Genomic DNA, 6,863 nt, shown 5'->3' with positions numbered 1-6,863 from the left:
ATTCTGTGCACAATGTTTTAAACTTATGCATATTTTATGTGTCAAACCACAACAAACACACCAGTTTCAATTATTTTGGTAATTTCAAAATACCTGTCAGCAAGTATATCTGTAACAATACAGACAAAAGAACATTCAGGAAATGTGTTTTTGACAAATAGATTCCTTACTAGGCATATTAATACAGAACTCTGAGTAATAATTCGTTTAAACTACAATATAGAACCATATTTCCCACACCCCCTCAGAAGCAGTGCAAAGGCTTGGGGGGGAGTCAGGGCTTATGGAGAAGCTGAGGGAGAAGGAAGTAATTGCTGGGAGGGAGCCTGGATGTGAACTTGGAGGGTTGTTGGGTATGTGTGGGAAAAGTATGGAACACGGTTTTTTTTGGAGGGTGGGGGCATGGAGGGCTTGTTAGGAAGCTTTCCCATGTAGACCCTGGCTGAGCCCTAGCCTCTCCCGTTCAGTCAGGGACATCTTCCCCTGTTTCCATGTGTTCCTGCACCCCCATGGGTCCCTCCACTCCGACACCCACTCCCCCCATCCCCATGTGGCCCTGCACCCTCTCCTTATCCTCATGCATCCCTAAACATCCTCAGCCACCCCCCTTTCCTCATGTGGTCCTGCACCCCCTATGGCCCTGCACCTCCACTCCCATTCAGTCCCTGCCTCAGTCTGTCATCCCCTATTAGCCCTTATGAACCCCTGTCTGTAACCCCCCCCCAGCAGCCCCATGCTATCTGTAACCCCATAGCCCCTGTCTCCTGACCTGCCCCGCCCCAACAGATGCTGTGAAGAAGGCACTGCAGGCTCACTCTCTTCCCTATGGTAGCTGGGGCTGGCCAGGAGCAGCTGCTCTGCTCTAGCGTTTCAGCACTCTCTGGTGGGCAAAAGGTGGAACAGCAACAACCCTCCAGCAGGTTATTTTCTGCAGGGGAAAAATATGTGCGGCACACGAATTATGTGCACGTGCAGTGGGGCAGAATTCCCGCAGGAGTAGAACATGTATTCCTACCCTATCTAGTCCCACTGAATTCAATGAAATTTAAGCATATGCTGAATGAGGATGCTTTCCTGAACTGGGGCCAGAGTATGTGTACGTGATATTAGGTTTGGTTTATTTTAAATTTGTGAAACACCATGATAACTATAGAGGGTTCTAAATAAACTAATATATGAAATGTAATAATCCTAATATCTTTGTGAGAGAATGGAGAAACGGCCACCTGGCACAGCAGGGGTTAAAGAAAACCTTTGGGTTTAGCTGGCCCCATCCTGCTATACCTGCAGCCAATACCAGGCCTGGTGGGGGGGGGGGGAGAAGGGAACCTAGCTCAATTGGGGGCTGACTGGCGAAGAGGCAGGAGCTCTGTTTGCCTGCCTGAAGGAACAAATCAGTGACCTTCCAGCCAGCACAGCCACTTGAGGCAAGTGAGCCTTTCCTGCCAAAGGGAGTCTTCAGATAAGTCTCAACTGCAGGGCAAATGGACTAGCAGGGCCATGCCCCAAACTAAAGAGACTTGTAGGGAGTAGCCCAGAGAAACTGGTCTTGACCCCCTTGCCAGGAAGGAGACCCATCTCTGCTGTTTAGTGGTAGAACCACACAGGGCCCTGGGCTGGGACCTGATGGAGAGGGAGGGCCCGGGTCCCCCTAAACATCCCCTCATTTGATTTAGCCACTGGGCCACCTGCCCATGGAAGGCCCTATAACAATCTTCTTTAGGCTTTCCCCATTCTTAATGCCCCCTTCTGTTCCACTCTATTGAGTTCTTATGCAAAGTGTGTTTGAGCACCATTCCAACCTTTATGCCATCTTCCATGCTGACCCCTATTCATGGAACAGCTTCCCTCATTCTGTGTTCTCAGTCATTTCCTTCTGCTAATACAAATCCTTCCTAAAAATCAACTTTTGCCATGTTTCCTATGGGATGTGACATCGTAGAAAAGAACAAAGAAACTGATGTCACAGAACTTCCAGGATAATAGTAGGGTTTACTGAGTAGCCATCTAATCTTGTTGTAATCTTTGTCCTTCTCCTAATTCTCTATGTTTTTGTTCTAGGACCCTTACATGTTGTGTCATATCTAACATATACCCTGATCAGGACACAGTATATGGGCACACTGATCCCTTTCATCCACAATGAACCATATCAACAGCAGGAAACAGCATGATCTAACGGATGGGACACTGCAGTGGGAGTCAGTCTGGGTTCTAATCCCAGCTCTGCCTATGACCTTGGACAAAACACTACTTCTCTGTTTCCCCTCTGACCCTTTGTCTGTCCTCTAAATGCTTATGCAAATACTTCATTTATGTATGCAAATAGCCTCATTAGAGGCAATAGGACAACTCATGCATGTAAAGTTAAACGTGTGTAAATCTTTGTTGGATCAAAACCTTAGATTGCAAGCTCTTCGGGGCAAGGTTTGTGCCATTGCTTATTTCTCTAAGCTACTTAGTACATGTTTGGGCACTCAAAAATAATGCAACAGTTAATGAATTAATAAAAGGCTATAATGCAGCATTATCCCAAGGCCCAACAGCTTTGCAGATTCTCACATTTATAAACATTTCATTCCTTGCTGGCTGAGTGACATTGTTGCCTTTTGTGAGCTTCCCCCCACTCCTGCATCACCAGCCTAATGGGCACAATCAGGCTTTTGCCCAAAAAAAAAAAAAAAAAAAATCTTGTCTGCCAGATAAGCTGCTTCCAGCTTATAAACTTTGGATGACTTTTTAACCAAAGGAATAAAAGTTTGCCATCAGCCAAGATTTTGTGGGTTGATTAACAACTTCATGGCTGCCTCACGTTCTAGCTGCATCTGTCAAAGTGCACCTACAATGCTGCCCAAGTAGCAGGGCCTGAGCCAAAAATCCACTGAAGTTAATAGAAAGGCTCCAATTGGCATCAGTGGACTTTGGATCAGGGCACCAGGGTCCACTGTGGATCCAATGACATGCCAAAAGGTTCAGAAATATGATCCCACAGCCAGGAGAAGGGAGGACAAGCAATGAGAGTCCAACATGACTGAGGAGCTGAGTTAAATCTCCTGAGCATGTACAACTCCCATTGACATTACCAGGAATTACCTGTGTACATTCACAAGGAACTGAAGAGAGTATAGATCCATAAACCTTCTAAGAGAAGATGGAAACATTTGTAAGCTTAAGTCACTTTTGCTATATTTTATTCTTGGTTCTATGATGTGTGCGCTAACTCCTATATGCCTATCTTCTACCCAAGAATGTTCTTGTATCTAGGATCCCAATCTGCAAGAAGCTTTTCAGAAATAAACAGTATACTGCCGAAAGACTTAACATGACGTGGGGATTCAGGCACGCACTGAAGCATGTGCCCATTGACTTCAATGAGACATAATTGTTTTCCTAAATAGGGACTTAAATGTCTGCAAGTGGCCACGTAAGGATTGAGGGCTATTAATACAATTGTGGTTGATACTCAAAAGTTTGCTAGAACTGTGTATAGCAGCTCTCCTCCTCCTTTGGCAGCCACTCTGGTCTGCCTCTTCCTAGGACTGGGCCTGCCAGCCATGTCACTTTTAGACCTGCCCCTTCTGGGGAAACTCGAGTACAACACACCAATGGGCTGGCAGCTTCTTGCTAAATGTTTGGCCCAAATTTAGGTCTTTTTTGGTCTGCCAGTCCTTGGCTCCAGGATCTTCACCCTCACACTAGGTGGGCTAATATGGAGAACCCAGGCCTGTCCTATCTCTGGGCTCCAGCCCAGGGATGCTGTATGAAGCAGATGAGTTCTGTTTGATCAGACCCTCTGCTGTATCCCAGCGTTGCTTCCTACTGTGACCTGAAATTAGTCCTTTCACACAACCTCTTCCAAGGCTGACTGTTCTGCAGGTCCGAAAAGAAAAAAAACAAAGTAGATATAAGAAGAGAAACACCATCCTACCCCAGGTCTGCCTGCCCCAAGGAGGTTCAGACATTTAGGAGTCTCTAGTTAGGCATCAGCCCCTGCTGTTTTTTCTTCTGTGGTGGCTGCAAGGCAGTCTCTGGTTAGGCTCTAGCCCCAGCTTGGCTTTCCTTCACTGCACTAGCTCAAGAGATCCATTCCCTCTCCCAGGCAGCCACCACTTAGCTGGGCCTTTCCTCTTACCTCCCTTCTTCAGGTTTGACACCTTGCACAGGTGTAGCAGGGTGGGGCTGAATGACGCCACAGGCTCTTATTAACCCCTCTCAGTCACAATGGGGTCTGTATAACCCAGGGGTCGGCAACCTTCCAGAAGTGGTGTGCCGAGTCTTCATTGATTCACTCTGATTTAAGGTTTTGCGTGCCAGTAATGCATTTTAACGTTTTTAGAAGGTCTCTTTCTACAAGTCTATAATATAGAACTAAACTATTGTTGTATGTAAAGTAAATTAGGTTTAAAATTTTTAAGAAGCTTCATTTAAAATTAAATTAAAATGCAGAGCCCCCCCGACCAGTGGCCAGAACCCGGGCAGCATGAGTGCCACTGAAAATCAGCTCGCGTACCACCTTTGGCATGTGTGCCTTAGGTTGCCTACCCCTGGTATAACCCATTGCAACCACACCCTTATTTTTTATGAAGTTGGCCTCAAAAGGAAATGTGAATTGTTTAGAATTTTGCATCCACATCTACTTTTCATTGATTCTTCTATTTAATTCTATTTTCTGTGCAGCAAATCTCTTAGTCCATCAACATTCTCAGGCATACAGTCATATTACTCAACATTTGCATAGCACTTTTCAACTTGAAAGTCTATACTGTATATATGGAAGGCAACACAGTCTAGTGGACAGAGCACTGGACTGGGAGTCAGGAGACATAGGGTCTAGTCACAACTCTGCCACTGACCTGCTGTGTGATCTGGGACAAGTCACTTTACCTCTCTTGGCCTATTTCTATTTAGCTTGTAACCTCTTTAGGGCAGAGATTGTCTTTCTACTAATATGTTTGTATATTGCCTCTCAACTGGGGGCTTTAAGTGCTACTGTAATACAAATAATATCCCTTAATAAATTAATCTCAAAACATCCCTATGAGGCATGTACATTTTACCAGTGTCAGTATTTGGATGAAGAAGCTAAGCAGAGTGGTTAAATGTCTTTCCTAAGGCCACAAACTAGTTAGTGTTAGAGCCAGAATTAGAAGTAAAGACTTCCAGCATCCAATTCTGTGTTCAGGCCATTGCTCTACACCAACAATTCCTGAAGTCTTGCAAACTTTGAGGTTTATCTAATAGGCACCCTCTTCCTGGGAAGCTTGACTGGAGCCTCTAATGATTACCAAAGACAGCAACTCTACAGAAAGCAATAAAGTAAAATTCATCTCAGAGGTCAGATTACTGGGATACAGCCTCTGAACATGTTTGTTGTATTTGGAATTGGCCTCCACAATATCATTCACATTTTAAAACTGGGCTCACTATGTTATAAAGAGATAGGAAATTGCATGTTGCACTTTTTGAAGATCAGAACATAATGAGAGCTTTTCATATATTGTTGCACCAGATCTAGTCACTGTTTTCAACATCACTTTGATGGTCAGAGTCTTGCTATCAGAAATAAACTGTATATGTCATAGCATTGTGGATTTATATTGTGTATATTTTCTATACACTAATTTTACTGGCTGAATTCAGCCAGAAAAACAAAAACAGAGAACCCCTAGCACTATTAACTTGCTAACAGAAATTGTGCCAAGGAGGATGTGTGCTCAGATACAAAAGCAGAGGAGGGGAACCTTTGCAATGCTCAAAGGTAATTAATACAGGGAGATTTTCTGGCCTAATTTTGATGTATAAGATTTGTGCATTCAACTTAAACTCAAGCCTAAATGCACAAAAGGAGTTAAGTGCCTAAGTCCCAGTTTGGGGATTGCTATGATACACTAACTTCCACCAAACCCAGTAGGCACCTAAACTCACTTGGTACCTAAGTCTTTGCAGTAAAAGTTCCCTAGGTGCCTATGTGTTAGTCTCTGGAATGTAGACTGCTGCCTCTTTCCAGGTGCCTATTTCCCACCTCAGCCCCCGAGTGATTTGCAAACCAGGGGAAGGTAGGCATTTGCCCACCTATGTTGCATGCAGGGGCCCAATCCAATAGGCATGTATGCAGAGGCCACCTACTGCATCGGGACCCACAGGTAGGTTCACACAAAACAGCGTGTTGGGAGGAGGACACTGACAATTTCCCTCACATCTGTTAGCTCAGTGATTAGGGTACACACCTAAGATGTGAGAGACCTCCACTTCAAGTCCCTCTGCCTGAGGGGGAAAATGGATTTGAACGGGAGTCTACCACCACCCAGGTGAATGCTCTATTGGGTTATGGGATATTCTGACACGAGGTTTCCTCAGTCTCCTGTTGAAGTAGTTACACTCTGGATAAATAATTAAAGACCCACTGGAGCAAGGGGACTGGATCCTAGCTCTCCCACCTCCCTGGTAAGTGCTCTAGTCACCGGGGTACAGAGTCATTCTCATGGTTGTGCTCCCTGTTTCTACCTCCCTGCTGCTGCAATGACTCTTTAAGAGGGGAGAGCCAGGAAAAAAAGACATGCAAATGACTCTAATCTGATGGTCAGAGCACTCACCTAGGATTTGACAGGGACCTCCCATCTCCTTTCTCCCACTGAGACAGAGCAGGGACTTAACTGGGGGGGGGGGTCCTTCATATACCAGCTGAATTTCCTAACTACTGGGCTAAAAGTTATGAGGAAAGTTGGCCCATTCCCCAGGTTTTTGCTAAAACACCATAGGCACCTAATGCCAAGAGAGGGTTTGCAGCTGAGACTCCCAAGCAGAGCTAGGCACCTCCCTGGAGCCTGGCTGTGGGCACCTCTCTCTGAATGATGCGAGGTGTA

The sequence above is a fragment of the Trachemys scripta genome, chromosome 5, assembly GCF_013100865.1.
Source record: "Trachemys scripta elegans isolate TJP31775 chromosome 5, CAS_Tse_1.0, whole genome shotgun sequence".
NCBI lineage: Eukaryota > Metazoa > Chordata > Testudines > Emydidae > Trachemys > Trachemys scripta.
The sequence above is the reverse complement of the archived record's forward strand: the minus strand, read 5'-3'. Positions refer to the sequence as shown.